Below are 21270 nucleotides of genomic sequence, written 5' to 3'. Positions count from 1 at the left end.
GTCTCCCTTTATATGTTACTTGACCTTTTTCCCTTACTGCTTTTAATATTCTTTCTTTATTTTGTGCGTTTGGTGTTTTGACAATTATGTGACGGGAGGTGTTTCTTTTCTGGTCCAATCTATTTGGAGTTCTGTAGGCTTCTTGTATGTCTATGGGTATCTCTTTTTTTAGGTTAGGGAAGTTTTCTTCTATGATTTTGTTGAAGATATTTACTGGTCCTTTGAGCTGGGAGTCTTCACTCTCTTCTATACCTATTATCCTTAGGTTTGATCTTCTCATTGAGTCCTGGATTTCCTGTATGTTTTGGACCAGTAGCTTTTTCCGCTTTACATTATCTTTGACAGTTGAGTCAATGATTTCTATGGAATCTTCTGCTCCTGAGATTCTCTCTTCCATCTCTTGTATTCTGTTGGTGAAGCTTGTATCTACCGCTCCTTGTCTCTTCTTTTGGTTTTCTATATCCAGGGTTGTTTCCATGTGTTCTTTCTTGATTGCTTCTATTTCCATTTTTAATTCCTTCAACTGTTTGACTGTGTTTTCCTGGAATTCTTTCAGGGATTTTTGCGATTCCTCTCTGTAGGCTTCTACTTGTTTATTAATGTTTTCCTGTGTTTCCCTAAGTGTGTTCATGTCTTTCTTGAAGTCCTCCAGCATCATGATCAAATATGATTTTGAAACTAGATCTTGCTTTTCTGGTGTGTTTGGATATTCCATGTTTGTTTTGGTGGGAGAATTGGGCTCCGATGATGGCATGTAGTCTTGGTTTCTGTTGCTTGGGTTCCTGCGCTTGCCTCTCGCCATCAGATTATCTCTAGTGTTACTTTGTTCTGCTATTTCTGACAGTGGCTAGACTGTCCTATAAGCCTGTGTGTCAGGAGTGCTGTAGACCTGTTTTCCTCTCTTTCAGTCAGTTATGGGAACAGAGTGTTCTGCTTTCGGGCGTGTAGTTTTTCCTCTCTACAGGTCTTCAGCTGTTCCTGTGGGCCTGTGTCTTGAGTTCACCAGGCAGCTTTCTTGCAGCAGAAAATTTGGTCTTACCTGTGGTCCCGAGGCTCAAGTTTGCTCGTGGGGTGCTGCCCACGGGCTCTCTGCAGCGGCAGCAACCAGGAAGACCTGTGCCGCCCCTTCCGGGAGCTTCAGAGCACCAGGGTTCCAGATGGTCTTTGGCTTTTTCCTCTTGCATCCGAGATGTGTGTGCAGGGAGCAGTCTCTTCTGGTTTCCCAGGCTTGTCTGCCTCTCTGAAGGTTTAGCTCTCCCTCCCACGGGATTTGGGTGCAGAGAACTGTTTATCCGGTCTGTTTCCTTCAGGTTCTGGCGGTGTCTCAGGCAGGGGTCCTGCCGCTCCTGGGCCCTCCCCCACGGGAGCCCAGAGGCCTTATACAGTTTCCTCTTGGGCCATGGATGTGGGCAGGGGTGAGCAGTGTTGGTGGTCTCTTCCGCTCTGCAGCCTCAGGAGTGCCCACCTGACCAGGCGGTTGGGTCTCTCTCTCAAGGGGTCTGGGAGCAGAGAGCTGCTGCGGGCCGGGATCCGAGGGTGTGGGACTTCCGGTAAACACAGAACGTGCCCGGTCCTAGAGGAATTCTGCTTCCGTGTGTCCCAAGCTCACCAGGCAGCTTTCTTGCAGCAGAAAAGTTGGTCTTACTTGTGGTCCCGAGGCTCAAGTTCGCTCGTGGGGTGCTGCCCACGGGCTCTCTGTAGTGGCAGCAACCAGGAAGCTCACTCTTCTTTTCTATACAGCCCATCCCAGCCTAGAGAATGGTGCCATCCACAGTGGGTACATCTTCTTACTTCCATTAATCTAATCAAGATTATCCTCCACAGGCTTACCCAGCAGCCCATCTCCCTGATAATTCTATATCCCATCATGTTGACCATTGAGATTAAGCATTACACCTACAGAGAGGGGTCAAAACGAAATGAAGACATTCCAAGGTTCTCTTGAGCAAGGCCCTATTTTGTTAGTTAGTCTCCCTTCTTCTCAACATTCTAAGTTAACATTTGAAGATATTTTCAGGCACATGCTTTATAAAGCACTAACTGCTCCAAAGATAGCAAGCATACAAGCATTGCTACATGTTGTGTGTCCTGCCAAAAATTCTTGTATTGACACCTTAATCCAGAATTTATGTGTTGATGATAGTTGAAGACCCTTGGGCAGTACTTGGGATTAAATGATGTCGTGAGAGTTGAGCCCCTAGGATGGGATTAGTTGCTTTAGGTAACAAGAAACAGAGATCTGAACTCACCTGTTCCCTACACTGTTTGTGCTAATTTTCCCTATTCAAAAATGTAAGGAACTATGAAGAGCTGATGCTAACACCGGTGCTCTTGCACTTCCAACCTCCAGACTGTGAGCCAAAATCCTCTATTGTTCATAGTTTAGGAAGATTGTGACAGTAGAGGAGGCAGATTATAGCATCATAAAACAGGCTAGGACATGCTCATTAGAGGCAATAATGAGATCTGATTATATAGGTATTGAGCTTAGTGGCCTAAATAAATACATATTCAGTCAAATGTATTGTGTATATAATTCATGTATACTATGTATTTGCTAATACAAAATAAATGGTTTTGTGTTTTGTAGACATGTATTTTTGTCCGTAAGTATTATCATATTGATTCATCATTAGACATGATGGCACAGACTTCCTGTAAATGACTGTAACTAGTAGGTGTTGCCTAGTCAGGATATTTGTTTCTTTCACAGAACATCTTAGTTCTCTTCTGTTATCAGTCACTATAGTTGATGGTTCTCCAATGGCCTTGCAATCTATGCGTCTGATGTATGTGGTCTCTAAAAATATTACTGAAGTGTTTAAGGTGGTTGAGACCTGTGTGTGTATTCTGGTTCTGTCAGTTGCTAATTATGACATTTTGACAGTTTCTTCATCTTCTGGAAAAAGGGATACTAAGAAGTTCTCCTGCTTAGAGAACCGCGATGAGCACAGCACATGTGTCAATCTATGAATATATTCTCTCCCATGTTATTGATTTATGACTTCCTGGTGAAACATGAACAAATACCTATTCACCCCAGATAGGTCATCAACAAAAGGTCGAAGTAACAATTCACACAAATCAAGTTTGAAAAAACAGCAAGTTTGTTGGGCTTAACTATGGAGCATAGGTGAGGAATTACTTGCTGGCACATGATTGGCTCAAGGGCTGCTCCTTCATCAAGATGCTCACTCCAGCATTGGTGAGGACTCCCATCAGTTGCATGCCTGGAACACCCTACACAACTTGTAAGCAACTTAGTTGGTGAGAAAATCTCTTTTTCCCAGGAGTCATTACTGCTCCTAGTAGGAGGCAGTAGGGTGATTTTGGGAGGGTCTTGTGAATCTTGTGAGTTTCAGGACTTTTTAGAGACTTCCAAGTTGTTTGTACCCCAAGCCTTCAAAGTTTTGTTTACTTTCTGAGTCTTAGCAATCCTTGCTCTAGGATGAAGTGTTTCACTTAAGAGTAAACAGCTACAGACAGTTACTGTGTATTGAGATGTAATACACATTTCTGTGGTATGCCCTACCTACTTTTTGGTGGCTAGGAACTCCTTTGCCAAGTCCCAGTATGCATGTTCAGCCCATTCTTCTGTGAGGCCATCTGTGATCCAGAAGCAGCTGCTTTTCAGTGATATGAGAACGGTTCGCGGGGTACAAAAATACTTAAACTGTTTATTTACTACAATTTCTAGCTTAATTAATTGAGGAGAGAATCTAAATAGCTCTCCCACCTGTACCCTGGAAGCCACAGCCATGGGAAACCTGTGGATACGTGTGTGTTTGGGTTTGATTTTCTGATCTACGAGTGTTACAGCCCCAGCGCATGCTTTAAAGATTGGCATTAGCCTGTGCCTGACTCTCAGCTCTCTGGTATGTGATATTTCAGTTGATCCCTAGGCTACGCCAAGAGAATGTCACTCATGTTCCTGTCTCTGCGAAGCCTCTAGATACATGTAAGATGACAAATAATTCACAGAGCTGAAGAGGCTCCTGGATCTGGTGCCAACTATGCTAAATGGAAATTAAAGACAGATTTGTTGGGGTTTTAGTGTAACAGAGGGTTTAGTGATAATCCCTTTCTAACCCAGAGGTTAGGTATAGTATACCCCTGAGGATGTTGACGTGGTTTTGTTTTGTTTTGTTTTTCCAGTGCCTACTGAGGTAGATCAGAGCTAATAGTTTTCTTTTGAAAAAAATTACATTTATTTATTTATTGTGAGAGAAGTGAGAGCACAAGTTGCCAGAGTGAGGTCTTTTCTTCCACCGTCTGGGTTCACTTGAGAGCAAAGGAAGGTTGTCAGGCTTGGCGAGCGACATTTACCTCATGTGCCATGCACGGAGGCATTTAAAGCTCAATAAAACCCCAGACATTATCAGAAGCTACTGATATTTCCAATTGGTAGTTTCTAAGTACTTGAATAAAAGGCAAATCCTACAGACTAGAGAAATCGAAAGTGAACAAGGTATATAACTTCATTTTCAAAGACTTTAAAGTAGTAAGAGAGGTAAGTGGCTGAACAATTAACCATGAAGCAGGCCAAAATGTATTAAATAAACTTGTTATGTTTCCTAAAAGGAACAGATAATTTTGATGACTGAGTCAGGAAACCTTTGAAATGCCTAGGAATGGGAGAACTCCATGGATTCTGTAAGATCTTGGTAGATAGTAAATGGGGCAAAAAGGACATTTAAGACAGGAGGATCACTGTCAAACAAGCCTTACAGAACAGGAAGTACATGGTTAGGAACTATGAAGACAAGAGTGGAGGGGACACACTATAGTGAGAGAAAAGATGGGCTGGAAAACTGTTTTGGAAACAGATAAAGATCACCTGATCTCATTTCTTTAAACAATGAAGAACCAGCCAACATAAAGCCAATTCTGTCCAGAAACTCTAAACAAGCATATGCTAATTTATGTTGCATAGTTTTAATAAAGTAAATTGTATAGATGTAGATTATATAAGATTGCTTTTTGTATTGATTCTACCAATTCATAATCACATATCTGATACTTTACGAATCTACATGGTCCTCTAAGGCAAAATTATATGAACAACTCAAGTTGACTCTTTTTTTTTTATCTTTATTAACTTGAGTATTTCTTACATTTCTTACATTACATTTTGATTGTTATTCCCTTTCCCGGTTTCCGGGCCAACATCCCCCTAACCCCTCCCCGTCCCCTTCTATATTGGTGTTCCCCTCCCCATCCTCCTCCCATTACTGCCCTCCCCACCAACAATCACGTTCACTGGGGGTTCAGTCTTGGCAGGACAAAGGGCTTCCCCTTCCACTGGTGCCCTTACTAGGCTATTCATTGCTACCTATGAGGTTGGAGCCCAGGGTCAGTCCATGTATAGTCTTTAGGTAGTGGCTTAGTCCCTGAAAGCTCTGGTTGCTTGGCATAGTTATACATATGGGGTCTCGAGTCCCTTCAAGCTCTTCCAGTCCTTTCTCTGATTCCTTCAATGGGGGTCCCTTTCTCAGTTCAGTGGTTTGCTGCTGGCATTCGCCTATGTATTTGCGGTATTCTGGCCGTGTCTCTCAGGAGAGCTCTGCATCCAGTTCCTGTCAGCCTGCACTTCTTTGCTTCATCCATCTTATCTAGTTTGGTGGCTGTATAAGTATGGGCCACATGTGGGGCAGGCTCTGAATGGGTGTTCCTTCTGCCTCTGTTTTAAACTTTGCCTCCCTATTCCCTGCCAAGGTTATTCTTGTTCCCCTTTTAAAGAAGGAGTGAAGCATTCACATTTTGGTCATCCCTCCTGAGTTTCATGTGTTTTGTGCATCTAGGGCAATTCAAGCATTTGGGCTAATAGCCACTTATCAATGAGTGCATACCATGTGTGTTTTTCTGTGATTGGGTTACCTCACTCAGGATGATATTTTCCAGTTCCATCCATTTGCCTATGAATTTCATAAAGTCATTGTCTCTGATAGCTGAGTAATATTCCATTGTGTAGATGTACCCCATTTTTTGAATCCATTCCTCTGTTGAAGGGCATCTGGGTTCTTTCCAGCTTCTGGTTATTATAAATAAGGCTGCAATGAACATAGTGGAACATGTGTTTTTGTTATATGTTGGGACATCTTTTGGGTATATGCCCAAGAGAGGTATAGCTGGGTCCTCAGGTAGTTCAATGTCCAATTTTCTGAGGAACCTCCAGACTGATTTCCAGAGAGGTTGTACCAGTCTGCAATCCCACCAACAATGGAGGAGTGTTCCTCTTTCTCCACATCCTCACCAGCATTACCTGAGTTTTTGATCATGCCTAGCTTTGTAGATGGAAACAAAAGAAATGTCAGTTGTATCTAACATTTTCTTCATGGCATGGAGTTTGCTTAAACTAGATCTTGATTGTCCCAGTGTTTTAGCTCCTTTTTTCCTTGCTGTGATAAAATCCCTGAACAAAAGCAACTTAAGGAACTTGATTCACAGTTCAAGGATATGATCCACAATGGTGGGGAAACCATGGTGGCAAGAGCTTGAAGCAACAGCTATACATTGCAGTCACAGTCAGGGAGCACCGTGGAATGCACGCTGGTTTTCTCCCTTCTTTTTGCAATCTGGGATTCAGGCTTATGGAAATTTAGTAGGAGTCCTTCCACACCAGATATCTAGTAACTAGCAACAGATAACTAGATCACCCAACACAGATATTTTCCTTCAAGGTGATTCTAAGGTCTGTCAAATTGACAACATTAGCCAAGATCACACCAAAAGGTTCAAGGTGACAGGAAATAAGTTTGTACTTAGAACACATGTAAAAATAGAAACCCCTTAGCACTGAAGAGCTGTATACCTACCAAGTGCTGAAGACTCTGGCTGTGAGAGCTGAGTATCAGCTACCTGTCTTAAGCTTGTATGTTAACATGTGTTCCTGCTACATGGACAGTCAGTGGGCCACGTTGACTCTTCAGGCATGGTATGGTACAACCGCTTTCCCTGCTTTCCTAAGTGCTGCAGCCAGTGAGATGAAGGGTAGCGCTGGCTCTCCTGACTAGCCCTACCCTGTGGGTGGCTTTCCTGACTGCCAGAGATGACTGGGGGTGGAGAAATGCAATACCTCTTCTCCTGCTACCCTACAGCAAATGAGCGGTGGGGCCAGCTCTCCCACACTCACACCCTTGAGGCTGGCTCTTCTATGTCCCTGCCACCAGGGCCAGCTCCACTGTGCTGCCTGGGCAAGGTACAGGACCCCCCCACTCCTGAGTGTTGCCATCAGTGAGAGATGGGGCCAGGTCTCTAGAGTGCCCCATCCAGTGAGGGATAGGGCCAGTTATAGACAGTCCCCGGTCATCCACCATGGTTCCTAGCAGCTGCCTTAACCAGGTACATCCCCATGTTCTCTAGGAGGATTATGAGCCATAGACATCCACACCAACCCCCTACTGCTGGACTCAGACATGACCCTCAGAGTTAGCTCGGACTGGGACCTCACTGTAGACCCAGGTGGCAGGGCTGGGCACTCATGGCAGGCTCCCCTCCTCCATCACGAAGTCTCAGGCTCCATCTCTCTTCAAAATGTTCAAGCTGTGCCACTTCTCTTTCTCTCTCCTCTGACTCACACTTCATACTTGCACATTGTGGTGGCTCCCACTGCAGGCTGACCATATGGCTGGCAGGCTCCTGGGTGACAACTTCCATCCATGCTGCTTCGCATGGTGCCAAGCAGGTGTTGATAGCTGTCTGTGCAGTGTGCTGAAGGGGAGGTCTTTGGGTGTCATGGCAGTCTGTAGGTCTCTGTCTTCCTCCTCCTGTACTGTGCTGCTTGGATTTGATTTGACTAGCTTTTTGTGAGTCCTATGCCTGAGACAGCTTGGGTCACCATGTCAGGCAAGCTGGGATGAACAGAGGACTGCTATCTGCCCCTGACTAATATAAAACACCACCACCACCAAGGTGTCTCTGCCTAATGCCAGGGAATGTGCTTTTTAAAGATTTATTTATGTTTATTTTATACGTATGAGTGTTTTGCCTGCATGTATTTCTGTGCACTATATCTGTACAATGCCCATGAAGGCCAAAAGAGGGCATTAGATCCATAGAAATGGAAATGGTGAACTGCCTAGAGGTGCTGGGAAACAAACCTGGGTCCCCTGTAAAAGCAACGGTTACCTTAACCACTGAGTCATCTTTCTAACCTCACTTAAATTACTTTTTTTATTCATCCCTTTTGTTAGATTCTCCTGTTTGTGCAAGGCACTCAACAAATATCACTTCAGAGTGCCTCCTGCAATGGCACATTCCTGCCTAGTAACTTGTAAAAAAAAAAAAAAAAGGAACTCATTTCAGAAATTACAGGTTTCACTCTGAATGAGACAACACGCCTTGTAATTTCATCTAAAAAATTGTAAATGTGTGTGTTCACATTTGTAGGCACACACACAGATATGGGTCTAGAGTTAAAGTTTATTGTTAACTTCTTTATGATTCACCCCTAACATGCTCCATCTAACCATGTTTTGGACAACCTAATAAAAAATAAGTAAAGAAGATGAGAGGAATGGAAATTTATTTGGATTCTGATTTTATTCATGGAGTTCTGTGTGCAAGCAGATGCTGCAGCCTTGCCCAAGGCATTCTTGTCCTCAGGGAGTGACTGCTGATTCTTTTTCAAGCTTGCTACTGTGGCCTTACAGAAGTGCTTAACTAAAGGACCACCCATCCTGGCTTCTTGCTGACATGTAAATTCCAGTTGTTTCTTCCCCAGTTTTAGGGTACCACATTGCTTCTCTAGTTGAAGCCCTTCTGAGGTTTATTCATTCTCTCCCCCTTTATTCCTTGTCCACCCCCTTCTCCTACCTTGTTTCTGTCTCCTTCTTCCCTTTAAAACCTTACTTTCAGCTTTTCTTCCTCTACTTATTACTTATTTCTCTTTCCAGTTTTCTTCTGGAAATCCCAGCATGTTTAGCTGCAGGGTATGAGCATACGCCAGAAGCGCTCCAACTACAGGAAATGGGAGGTCTAAGAAGAAGTAGTTGCTGCTACTCATGGACCATCTATAGCTGTGAGTCAAGGCTGGCCTGCAATGCTTGAGCCCATTCGTGCCCCTCCTTCCTTCTCTTTTCAAGGTCCTGGTTAAGAGCAGACTTTCCCAGGAAGCTCAGGCACATGATCTGTCACACTTCTATCTATCTATCTATCTATCTATCTATCTATCTATCTATCTATCTATCTATCTATCTTCTATCTAAAATTAGTGTGTAGTTATAGGCTGAGTTTCAATAAATCAGTTGGTATCACATATTCATGTTTTGCTCCTAAAAACCAAAACGTCTTATGTCCCCAAAGAACTTGTGTGTTACCAAAAGCATTTATGAAAGACCAGAAAGCTAGGCTACAAATTACTGGGTGACTACCCTTGTCTTAACTTATGACTTAGGTTTTTAAAGTTCACTATGCTTTTCAGTAGGTGAACAAAAGGGGAGAAAAGGAAATTAGTGCTTCTTTAAGGATATTCATGCCATGTTCACTAATTTTGGTGTGTGAGAGGCTTCACTTTGATGCATATTCGTAAGAAGTACAAGCATATAATACACACTAGAGTTTTGAGCTACACAAGTAATTTCTTCTCTCCAATTCTCAAAATTCTCCAATTCCTAAAATTATTATCTTTTTATACATTGCACCCCAACACAATTTCCCCTCCCTCCACTCTTCCCAGTCTCCCCAACTTCCCCCTCCCCAAGATTCACCCCTCGTTTGTTTCCCTTCAGAAAAGAGCAGGCCTCCCAGAGCTTTCCCCTGAACACAGCATAGCAACACACAATAAGACCAGGCACAGACCCTCATATCAAGGCTGAGGGGCAACCCAGTAGGAGGAAAAGAGTCCCAAGAGCAGGCAAGAGTCAGAGACTGTAAGGAGTTCTCTAAGAAAACCAAGCTACACAACAATGACATATATGCAGAGGTCCCCATGTTGACCCATGCAGGCTTCTTGATTGTCTCTTCAGTCTCTGTGATTTCCAATGAGCCCTGCTTAGTTCATTCTGTGGGTTGTATTTGTATGGTGTTCTTGGCCCTGCTGGCTCCTTCCATTCTTCTTCCCCCTCTTCTGTGGGGCTCCCTGACCTCTGCCTAGTGTTTGGTTCTGGGTCTCTGCATCTGTCCCCATTTGTTGCTGGTGAAGCCTCTCTGCTGATGGTTGGGCTAGGTCTCAATCTATGAGTGCTAGACCACACAATTAGGAATTGTTTCATTGACTTTTACTTTTTGCCAGTTGTGTTTGGTTCTATTCTAGGTCTCTGGTCTAAATTTCAAAATAAAAAAAACGTTAAAAAGATTTATTTCTTTTTAAATAAATGGGTGTTTTAAATATTTGGGTGTTTCGTCTGCCTGTATGCCTGTGTACTGTGTGTGTGCACTACCTGTGTCGGCCAGAAGAGGGCAATGGATCCTCTGGAATTAGAGGTATAGATGATTATGAGTTGTCTTGCACACGCTGAGAACTAAACCCAGGTCCTCTGCAGGAACATTCAGTGCTCCTATCGACTGAGCCTTCTTCTCAGCCCCTTAACATGAAAGTCTTTCGCTATGACATTGTCTCTTCTGACAGTGTGACAAATGATTCTGTAAAACATTTCATGATGACCTCACAGGACAGGCTTGTGATAGACATAAACAGCCCATAATAGAGTGCCAGCTTGCTTAGCTCAGGAAGGGATTCATTTGGCTTCAGTCTCAGGGGACATTTTCTTTTCTCTTAAAGATGATAATTTCCTGGAGCTGGAGAGATAACTCAGTGGTTAAGAATGCTTGTTGCTCCCTCAGAGGACTAGAATTCAGTTCTCTACTCTAATGCCAAGTGGCTAACAATCACCAGTAACTCTAGCTTCAGGGTATTTGATGCCTGCTGTGGGCCTCTTTGGTATACATGCAAGTCTGAAGGCATGTAGCTATATATGAAATAGGAATTAAGTAAAGTTTGAAATTAACTATCATAATGAGTAGCCCTACCATGCTTGTCAGGGTACATTTCCTTTGACCTGTAATAGTTAGAGTACACTGTTTATAGTTTCGTTATCTTCCATTCATCAACCAAACCTCTCCTGTCTTTCCTTAAAGCCGCCTGTTCATTCCCAGAACGAAACAAGACGACTACAGAAGATCTTGTTTCTGGTTTTGCTTTCCTGTGTCCCCTTTTCTGAAGAAGTCCTACAGTAGTCACTACAATGCCCATTTTTACAGCCCACTTTTCCTCTTGCCATCTGGATCTTCTTAAGTGTACACACTGCCATGCAGACCATGGGCTCCATCAGCAGGACACTCTCTGTTCAGGGCTCTTTCTCTCCTGTAAAGGTTACCCGTGCAGTGTGCCTTCATAGTGATCCCGATCGGGTTTCAGCGGTATTTGTAAGACTGAATTTGAACAGGACAATGGAATCTAGCAGATACTATGTTCTAAGAGGGCTTTGTCTTAAAAATCAGTCTCCAGTGCTTCTACTCACGTGACCGCATTTTAACTAGGTGTAGAGGCAGAGCAGAGCACTCCATGAACAATAGATTATGGCAGCAGTAAGATTAACTACTCGGGACCACCTCAGTCCTAATGTTCTCAGACTTTCTCATCAGTGTGGCGGGTATAGTTGTACAGAATTACATTTCAAACTTAAAGACACTGAGGTATTATTTTTCACAGGATATTCTATTTAGAAACACTGGCCTTGCTTGTGGCTTTGCTGTAGTCTTGCTCTGTCATTAGTCCTGCAAATTTGGCCAATGGTTAATTTCAGTGCAGAGCAAATGCCCTTCTATTGCAGCGACGACATGGGCTTTGTTTCCAGGGAGCGTAGTCCTCAAGTGACTGTCCCGTCTTCTCATGTGATTTTCATGAGTGTGTCTGTTGAGAGAATCTATTCAAAGGCTAGCTTTCAGATGAAGCTTCTCTGTCCTCTTGTGTATTTTTTCAATAATTAGAGTTAATTAGTCTTTCTAGACTAATGTGCTCTGGATCTTTGGGGAGAGAAGTCTTTTAAACTCTTTCATATACCAACTTAAAAATATTCTTGATGCCTCAGCACTTTAGAATGTACTCACAGTCAAGAAGGCAAAATAGCTTGTGCTTCCACCTATTGTCTCATAGCTGCTTAATTTGCTCATGCTCCTACAAGGTGGATCACTAGGTAATTCTGCTTTTTAGGGAGACGTGCTGAAGCGTAGTTTCCTTTAATTAAGTAATTTTGGGCAGCAAATTAGTTGTTTAACTAGATATAGATTCTTAGCTTCTGTGTTTCATTTGGTAATGACAAAGCCTAGTGTCATTTGCTGTGGATATGTATGTATGTTTGTACATGTATATACACGCACATGGAAAGAAAAAGAAAGAACACAAAATGCACATGAGAAAATTGTGAGGCATTTTCGAGTGTGAAGCTTGCACAAGGATATTTTCAGATAAAAAGAAAGAAAACCAAAACCAAAGAAACACCAAGAAAGTTGCAGGCAATAGTTCTCAACTACAGAATATCTTTCAGAAGGAAGAAAAGTTATCCCAGAAAGAAAGAGGAGAAAACGGGGCAGTGCACGATGGCACACCCCATTGATTCTAGCACACTGGCTCAGTAGGTGGATATCTGTGAGTTTGGGGCCAGTCTGGTCTATACAGCAAGTTTCAGGACAGATACATATAGCTACACAGTGAGACCCTGTCTTAAAAAAAATTAATAAATAAAAACAAGAGTCTACAAACAAACAACAAACAAAAATAAGAAGAGCTATTAAATGAAAACACAAGGGTAAGTCAAGAGCCTGTGAAAAGCATAGTGAGGTGTAGGTTGTAGGCATAACAATTAATGCACAAAGTTGTAGGTGATAGCTGCACACGAATAGGAGGAGGAGGAAGCATTTGAAGATAAAGAATTCATAAGCCTGCTTATTATTGAAGGAAGGCAAAGGTGTTACACCGAGAGTTTAAATTAAACATGCAAATGTAAACTTCTGAAGTATTCAAGAAAGAAAGATGAGAGGGAGAGGGAAGAGAAGAAGCAAGGAGATGGAGAGCAGGAAGAAAGACTGTATAACTTCTGAGCAAAAAGAAAAAAACGCAAAGTGAATTTTAATCATTATAAAAAATACAGAAAGAGAGAAGAAGGAAGTCAAACTGTAGCACACCAAGATTAACGACGAGCTCGATGGACTTATTCCTCCGTTAAAGACGAGACTCTCAGAGTCGGTGTGTAAACAAACGATCTAGAATCTATGTGAATAAAAGAACACAAAGGAAACAGAGACCTAACAGCAGTAATACATACAAAAGAAAAATCTATAAACAAAGCTAAAATTGTTTAATTTGAAGATAGTTTTTCCTGAACCTCTAAATCCATAAGTTTAGGTGAAGATGAGGGTGCCAGATACCTTTATTTGAGCATTACCAAACGCCCAGGTCATTCCAATGGGCGAAGAGTGGGTAGCTAGCTGCACTGCGAACTGCCAAGGGCAAAGAGAATGTTCTAACAGGCAAGTTCAGTGAACACTCTGAGCTTTTGTTCACTTCTGAAAGCAAAAGGTGATTCATTTTGGATGTGTATCTGAGGGTGTGTTGTACACACACACACACACACACACACACAGAGAGAGAGAGAGAGAGAGAGAGAGAGAGAGAGAGCACATTAGAGCATTAGAGCATTAGAGCTTTAGAATACACACTTGCAGTAGAGTCCAGTGAAACATAAGAATACCCACAAGGCCTGTGTTGCAACCCAAAAGAATAATAAAGCTTCTAGAACTCTAAAAATGGATTCAAAAAGAACAAAAGGTATGAGTAAATGGTGTGGGGAATTAAACATGCATACTTGATATAGCAAAAATTTAAAAGGCAAGCAAATATTATGAACACCAATAATTTTGAGAACTAAGCTGTCAGGTCAAATTTCTATAAAAATGTAAATTATCAATCTTTAAACAAAACTAGAAGGTTCATGTGAATTGTTAAATAAAATTAAAAGTATGTTGTAACTTTTTGAGGAAAAAGTTTTCCTCAAAACAATACAACAGTGAAAATGCCCAGAAAAATTAAGTAGCCTTATAAACAAATTCTTCACCATCAACCACAAATCAAGTGATTGATAATTTCAATCTTGAAAAATAAAACCAAAACTCCACACACAGCTTTTTAATGGAACATAAAAATCAGAAAGATCCCCAAGCCAGTAGAGTACCAGAACTAAAATTAATCAAAATTTGTTTAAGAAAGGAAAGTTAGAGCTCAGGTTCAGTTCTGAACATATGAGCAAAAAATATTAGCCGAGAAGTGAATACATCATGAATTAATTATGATAGATTATGTGGATAAAAATCATAGGATTGGGGAAGGTGATGAAACTGAACAGTTTCACATTCTATGTCCCCCAGTTCCTCAGTCTAGACAGAGCATTAGGTATGTTTCAGGCATGTTCTCATTGTTACCTGTGGTAGCCCACATGCCTGTTAGTGACACATCCGAGGAAACATACACATCACAAGCTGGTGTAGCCATATTTATGGAGAGAACAATGGAATTAACTAGCTTGGTCTCATTTGTATTTTAGAGGGAAATCTTCTGCCTCTGTTTTGGAGGGACATTAAGAGCAGAGGCAGTGACAGGGGGCTAAGTGTAAGACCTCAAGTATAGTCCAGATTCTAGATCACAGTGTCTTCAGAGAAAATGGCAGCCAGGACCTGAGCAGAGATGAAGAATAGGACTTTGAAACAGAATGAAGCCTGGATACTGCCTCATGGCTGAGTGGCTGTGGGAAATTTGCTTCTTTAGGTGGAAGCTTGATCCAAAATTCTAAAATCACTTAAGTAGAAAGTATATCTGCCCAGCACCCTGCCAGCTTTGCCAATAACAAAATACCCCAAACTGGGGTGGGGGAATAAAGAGAAGAATAGTTTTTCTTTTTCTTTCCTATTTTTCAGAGTTGGGGACCGAACCCAGGGCCTTGTGCTTGCTAAGCAAGCGCTCTACCACTGAGCTAACTCCCCAACCCCAAGAATAGTTTTTCTCACAAGTCTAGAGACTGTTCACAGTCATACTCAAGGTCTCCCACCAAACCTGCATCCCTATGTTTGTGTGACCACCTCATCATGTGACTTCATGCAGCCTTTCTCCTATGCACTCGACCTCTTGGTGTCTCTTTTTCTTTTCTCTCTAATCCAATGTCATTGGATTAGAACTATACCCTTAGGACTACATTTCACCTCATTTTATTTTTAAAGGCCCTGTGTCCAAATTAAGTATATTGTCATTTAATGTTTTATCAATCTTAGTGGTGATGGGGAGTTAGAGAATTCAGCCCATAACAGAAATATTAAACATGATTCCCTCTCCACCCCACCCACACACACGCCAGTAGAATGACTCATCCTGTTCTTCTGTATTCCTTTTATCTGAATGGGAAGATCAAAGAGTTAGAATGATGGTCATCTAACCTCAGTGTTTCTCAGAGACTCTGTGTATTCCTGAGCTTGTTTCCAGAAGGTCTGCTCCAGTGGACTGGGCTGGGTAGGACTGCCCTTGAAAAGTTTCTAGGTCTTAAAATGGCCTTAAGTCACTTTTTGAAAGGGTCACTCCAACCCCAAAGGGGCCACTCCATACAGGTTGAGAACCACTGTTCTAGATGGCGGTGGCACTGCTGCTCTGAGAATCCCACTTTTAAGAACCTTTGTGATAAAACAGTCCGTGAAGTTTCCTCAGCCTCTTTTCTATAATAATTCCGTTGGAGGTAACATACATTTTCTCATCCAGGGTTCCTCATCTAAACCTCATCTGAAGATGGCCCGAGAAACTGTCTTCTTAGTTCTTCCAAGAATACTATCTGGATGCTTGGGTGTATGTGACACTCATTACTGAGGACGTGATAGACACTAAAGCCCCATAGCTCTTTGTGGGGCCGCTATTGCAAAGGGTTGGTGTCAAAGTCCCATTGGTGCTGACAGGGCTCCAGCAATGATGTTTATTGCCCTTCAGTTTCCAAAGTCTGTAGCAGAGCAGAAATTCTATCCTAGTTCATTGCCTTCTGTCTAAAAGGGTGGAAAAGGTTAGACCACACAGCGACTGTAAGTCACTTCTAAACCAGTTATTATTTTTCAGCAAAGGCAACTGAGCTTCAAGTGTGACCTACTCAGAAGCCACACAGCAAGTTAACGGCAAGCTGATGTAAGCTCAGCGTTCGCCTGGCCAGTGCAGGTGCTCACGCCTACTTCGTGTGATAAGTGAACCACTGTTCACCAGGGGAGTCAGAGCGCTGTGTGTGAGGGCGTGGTCAGGAGCCCCACACTCAAGCAGAAGCAGCAGGCCATGCGCAGCAGCTGTGGTGGGTGCACACTTCAGCATTTAGGATGGCAGCAGATGCCATGTTAAGTGTGCCTGCTGGGAGTCTGCACTGACTTCTGTCCCCCACCATCTGTAAGTTGCCATAGTGTTAAGAGAAACCACACGTTTTTTTTTGCACTGCTTTAAAAATTGGTGAATATTAAGAATAAAATTAAGAATAAAATATTGATTATATAATATATACTCGTAAAGAAAACCCCGTATACCTGTGGAAAGTGAGATGTATTTGCTCCCATATAAATAGAGGTTTTGTTAGTGTCTTATACCAGGGTGACATTGCTTGATGTCATCTCCCTTTACATACTGCTTGATAAGTGAGTATCCATTTCCTGAATATCAAGACTATATTAATAGGTAGTTTCTATAACTCACCATACTTTCAAAATATTATTCTCAGAGAAAGTAGATTTCTAGTTTCTTGTGCCTGGTGCTACTGGGGAATCTTAGTATTACCGAGTGATTATAAAGGGTTGGTTGTTCCTGTCAAGTTTCCTCTCTTGGAATCTCTTCAAATTCAAACACAGAAGAAAGATGCTTCTGTTTAAAATGTCATGATTTTAATTTTTAAAAAAAACGTGTTCCAGCTACGTGAATGGGTGCTTCAGATTTCTAGCTCAGATTGTGGAGAGGCAGCCTCAGAACCACCCCCAAAGGTCAATGCCTTTCCTTATTTGTATAAATCCACCCCTTAGCTTTGCCTACACTTGATCTCTTTGATCTGTCTTGGGGTAGAAGGAAAAACTATGTCATGTTCTGAGGCGCCGATGGATTCTCTCTGGGCAGAAATGTTAGGCTTTGAAACAAAATTACAGAGCTGATTGTTTATAATGGTCTATCTTATTCCAGTTAAAGCAGAAACAAGCATCCACACCCATGCTATTTTTTGATCATGAAAATGAGAATTTGAATCCAGGATTCTCTATTTTTGTACCTCCCCATAATTAAAAATAGCTCACCATTAGGGTGATGCACAGAGCTCTGATTACAGTACCTTACAGTATGGTTACGCATGTGTACAATCTGTTGTCTTTGAAGAGCGGTTCTCTCAAAGGTCTGAGTCTCTGTTAAGCACAAGCACCTTCCTCCACAAGCTCCTCACTCCCTCAACTTGCCCTTCATTATCAGATACAAAGTTCAACAACAACAACAACAACTACAACCACACCCACAAAAACCTAACCCACCTCATCTTCTCTCCCCTCCCCAGTCCCCTCCCCAGTCTAAGGAGCACCTCCCTTTGTGTTTCTGTCTGAGCCATCTCTTTGCCGCACCTCCTGCTGAATCACACAGGAGGCTTTATTTTGGGTCATTTTGTCACTGTTTTGGGCCTCCCCCACCCTCAGTTTGACTGCTCTGATTCTTTCACCTCCCTTCCCAACACTTTCCATCTTCAGCTTGACTTGTGAAGCTCCTCCCTTATTTTCCACAGTCTCAGAACAGCAGATTTTTGTTATCAGCGTTGGGTGGTGGGGGGTGGGGTTTAAAGCATGTCTCCTCTTTTAGTTATTTCTTGCCTCATGTCTTGTTATTTTCAAAACTGCTGGCCATTTATCATTCTACTTAGCTCCCGTTGTTTTGGTTCGATCTTTCAGATGTATTAAAAGCAGAGTGAGGCTGATGGTCTTCTCAGTGTGTAGCTCCTGAGAGTCATACCAAAGTCTGGTAAATAACCCATATCTGTACTCACATTAAAGCCCTAATTACACTCAGTGGTCACAGAAAGAAGGACCAAACTCTATAATGGACAGGAAAGTGGGGGAGACTTTAGGTAGGGGTTCAGAGGGAGTGAGGGCACGAGAGGGTAGTGGGGAGAGAGTGAAATGAGGAGAATACATTTACATAAATGAAATTGTTGAAGAATAATAATTTTTAAAAACAGAGTAGAGTGGGAGGTGTTCCGTTGCTAGGACAGAAGCAGAGTCACTACTGTGTCTGACTGCTTGTCGCATTACAAACAACTCAGATGCTCCAGCGATTCAGAAAGACCTCATGCCTTTGCATTTTTCCTACACAGTGACAATTCCTGATGTCTTCTGGCTTTGGGGAAGTGATTAGTGGAATGGAGAGAGGTTAGGGAGATTTTGAAAGATGGCAGCTTCAAGCATATTCTTTTAAGATTGGGGAAATTCTCTGCCAGAGAAGTCTGAAAATTTATCTCAGGCTTAAATTAAAAAAAAAAACCATACATACACTTGTTGGAGTTTTTATTGTTGTATTTTACAAATCAGACTGAATTGCGGAGTGATAAGTGACATTGTCCTGTCTGCACACCCAAAGGGCTTGAAAGCTCACTGCCCTTACTTAGTGAAGGTGAGGATTCCACTCAGCAGTGAGGTAAGACTATACTGACAGTGGATGCTGGTCTGCTAACATCATTAAGGAGCCCACACCACAGGAAATTGCAATGAGAGATTGCAATGTGGACTGAAGTAATGAAAAATAATTTCTTCTTAAAAATTTCCCAATTTTGACCACTTTCCAATTCAAACCTAAAATTTGGAAAATCAAGTACAACTTGAGTGTATCCACATGAGTCAATATTTCCCAATATTTTTCAGTTTTCTCTTTACTTCTTTGATATATTAATTCTTAACAAAAAAGATGTTTTTCCAGAAGAAGTTATGAAGCAATCTTAGTCCTTATAGGAAAAAAAGTGTTTACTTTTCTGAGAAGAATGTTTGATTTCTGACTGCTGAGCTTACAAGTTTTCCCAAACGTTTCCTCTTGACTCTAATGGGGAAGACTGAAGACTTATTTGTGCTTAAGACTTGATCATGGAGATACGAACGATTTGAATGATTCGAAGGTGATTTATCTAGTTAAGTAAAATCTACTTTCTCTTCATAAAGGCTTGGGTTATTTCTTTTCTAACATTTCGTTCAACTGGGCCAAGGGAGGTGATTTAGCATAAATAACTGGGAGAGCTAAGACCAGCAAACTCATGTCTAATCTCTATAAATGAACCAGCCTGGGCTTAAGCATCATTGCTCTTGTAGGGTAGCAGAGTCTGATACTGTAGCTTACCTTCAGATGCTCATGATTAAAACCTGCTCTTTTAATGCGGCTGCACTGTAAAGGTGGAAGAGAGGATGTGAACTAGATTTGGCAAGTTCATGCAACTGCTCAGTAGCAAATTTAGAGCAAGGAGTCAGGTTACGATAGCTAGATCGCTCTTTTCTTTTCCTTATGAGTTTAATAGGAAATCGCTGGTGATGTAGTTGCCAAAAACTTATACTGCAAACTAAGGTAAAAGAAAAACAGAGCCAAGTGTAAGCAATCAACTTATGCATTCAATAAATATAGACTGGCCAGTATGTGCCAAGCACAGCATATGACACAGCAGTAAAATGTCTCTATAGGATGCCATTAGACTATTATGATTTTTAAGCAGCCACTGAGTCTGAGGGGAAGTTGGTTGAGAAGGTATCTTTCTGTATAGCCCAGCCTAGCTTCAAACTCATGAGCCTCCTGCCTTAGCCACCCAAGTTCAGGGTGTGGGCCACCACGACTAAGTTTTTCTCTTATTTTAATATAAATTAATTTTGCTGAGAACATGAGGCCTGTCTGCTGAGGTGGTGTTGTTAGCCTTGGCAGCTGCCTTACAATGACCAGGATGGACTTCAGCACAGAGCCAGGCAATGCTGCAGTGGATGCAGGACTGTGTGAGTTTTCGTCCCCTGGAAAAGCCCTTTTGAACATTTGTATGACAGTCTCAGGAGGCTGCATGCTTCCGGAAGCAACTCTGGGCCTCAGAGAGGTTCTAGGATCTTACAAGATCATGTAGGCCATCATGCATGAGACCTGCTGGGTTTCTAAGCTCCTGTTCAGGGAAGGGACCTCGCTACCTGCTCCTTGCTCCTCATTATCCCAGGCCAAAATGCAAGAAGACACAGTTTTTAAATTTTGAATCTGAATTGAAGTACAAACGTGTATTTCCATTTATAAAAGTTCAAATATTATAGGCGTTTCCACATGAAAGTCTATTGCCTTCCTATGAAGCAGTCTTGACACTTCCCCTTGATTGTGTAGCATATGGCATTTCTTAATAAAAGTATAAATAGGTTATACTTAGACATTTTGTTTTTGTTTTTTAAGTATAATCACCACAAATAACACAGGTTTGAAAGACGTGGATCCAGCTATTTGTATATCCTTATTTTAGAAATTTCAAAAATTCAAAAAATATATACAGAAGAAACATGTAGCCTAGAAATATTGGGAGGAAGATAAGAACCAATTTAGGTGTGTCAGGAATCCATAGAATATTTGTAGATTAAAAAAAAGCCTGCCAATATAAAAACATTGAAGATATTATAAAAAGTTAAAATTTATTAACATAATATGGCATCTACTCACAGCTGAGACAAATGTGAAGAAGCATGACAGTGCAGTATGAATTCACTGCAGTGACACTGTGTTCCTGTGACCTGCCCTGGCCACCTCCTGTTGCTGTTGTGGTCCTTACTGGGGCTGTGAGCATCTTTAAAATGTTGTGATGTTGATCGTCATGCCTGCATCTCCTCACTGCAGTAAGGTGCAAACGATAGACAGTGAGAGGTGATCTGTCATGTTTTTCTTGTGGTTCTCGCCATATGTGGTTCTCACCATATAACACAGAATATATATTAATCCATCATTCGTAGTATTTATAAGGCTTCCGGCCAACCGTGAGTGCTTATACTAGGGGTGGAAATTGAAAGGTACATATAGAGTTTTAGTTCTATGACACCGGTGTGCCTAACCTTGTGTTAAGACTCAGCTTTATTTTCACACAACTGTATGTATCTGTTTTTCCTTCCTGGGGACTGAACCCAGGGCTTCACACATGTTAGGCTGGAGACAGAGCTGCAAACACAGCGAAACTGACGTTATTTTAAAATGTTGTGCAGCATTTCATGAAATGCACGTATTTAATTTTAAACAATCATTTACATTTTTCCTATTTT

The 21270-nt window shown here is 41.9% G+C and overlaps 1 protein-coding gene and 1 pseudogene across 13 annotated transcripts in view; one reads left to right on the top strand and one right to left on the bottom strand.

Moving 5' to 3' along the window:
* Ryr3 (ryanodine receptor 3) overlaps positions 1 to 21270 on the top strand; it is a 547337-nt gene that overhangs the window by 16205 nt on the left and 509862 nt on the right. The gene's annotated exons all lie outside the window — the stretch shown is intronic.
* Positions 7804 to 7936, bottom strand: LOC120102033 (small nucleolar RNA SNORA48; annotated as a pseudogene).

Source organism: Rattus norvegicus, chromosome 3, assembly GCF_036323735.1.
Source record: "Rattus norvegicus strain BN/NHsdMcwi chromosome 3, GRCr8, whole genome shotgun sequence".
In the NCBI taxonomy this organism is placed as follows: Eukaryota; Metazoa; Chordata; class Mammalia; order Rodentia; family Muridae; genus Rattus; species Rattus norvegicus.
This window is presented reverse-complemented; position numbering and strand designations above follow the sequence as displayed.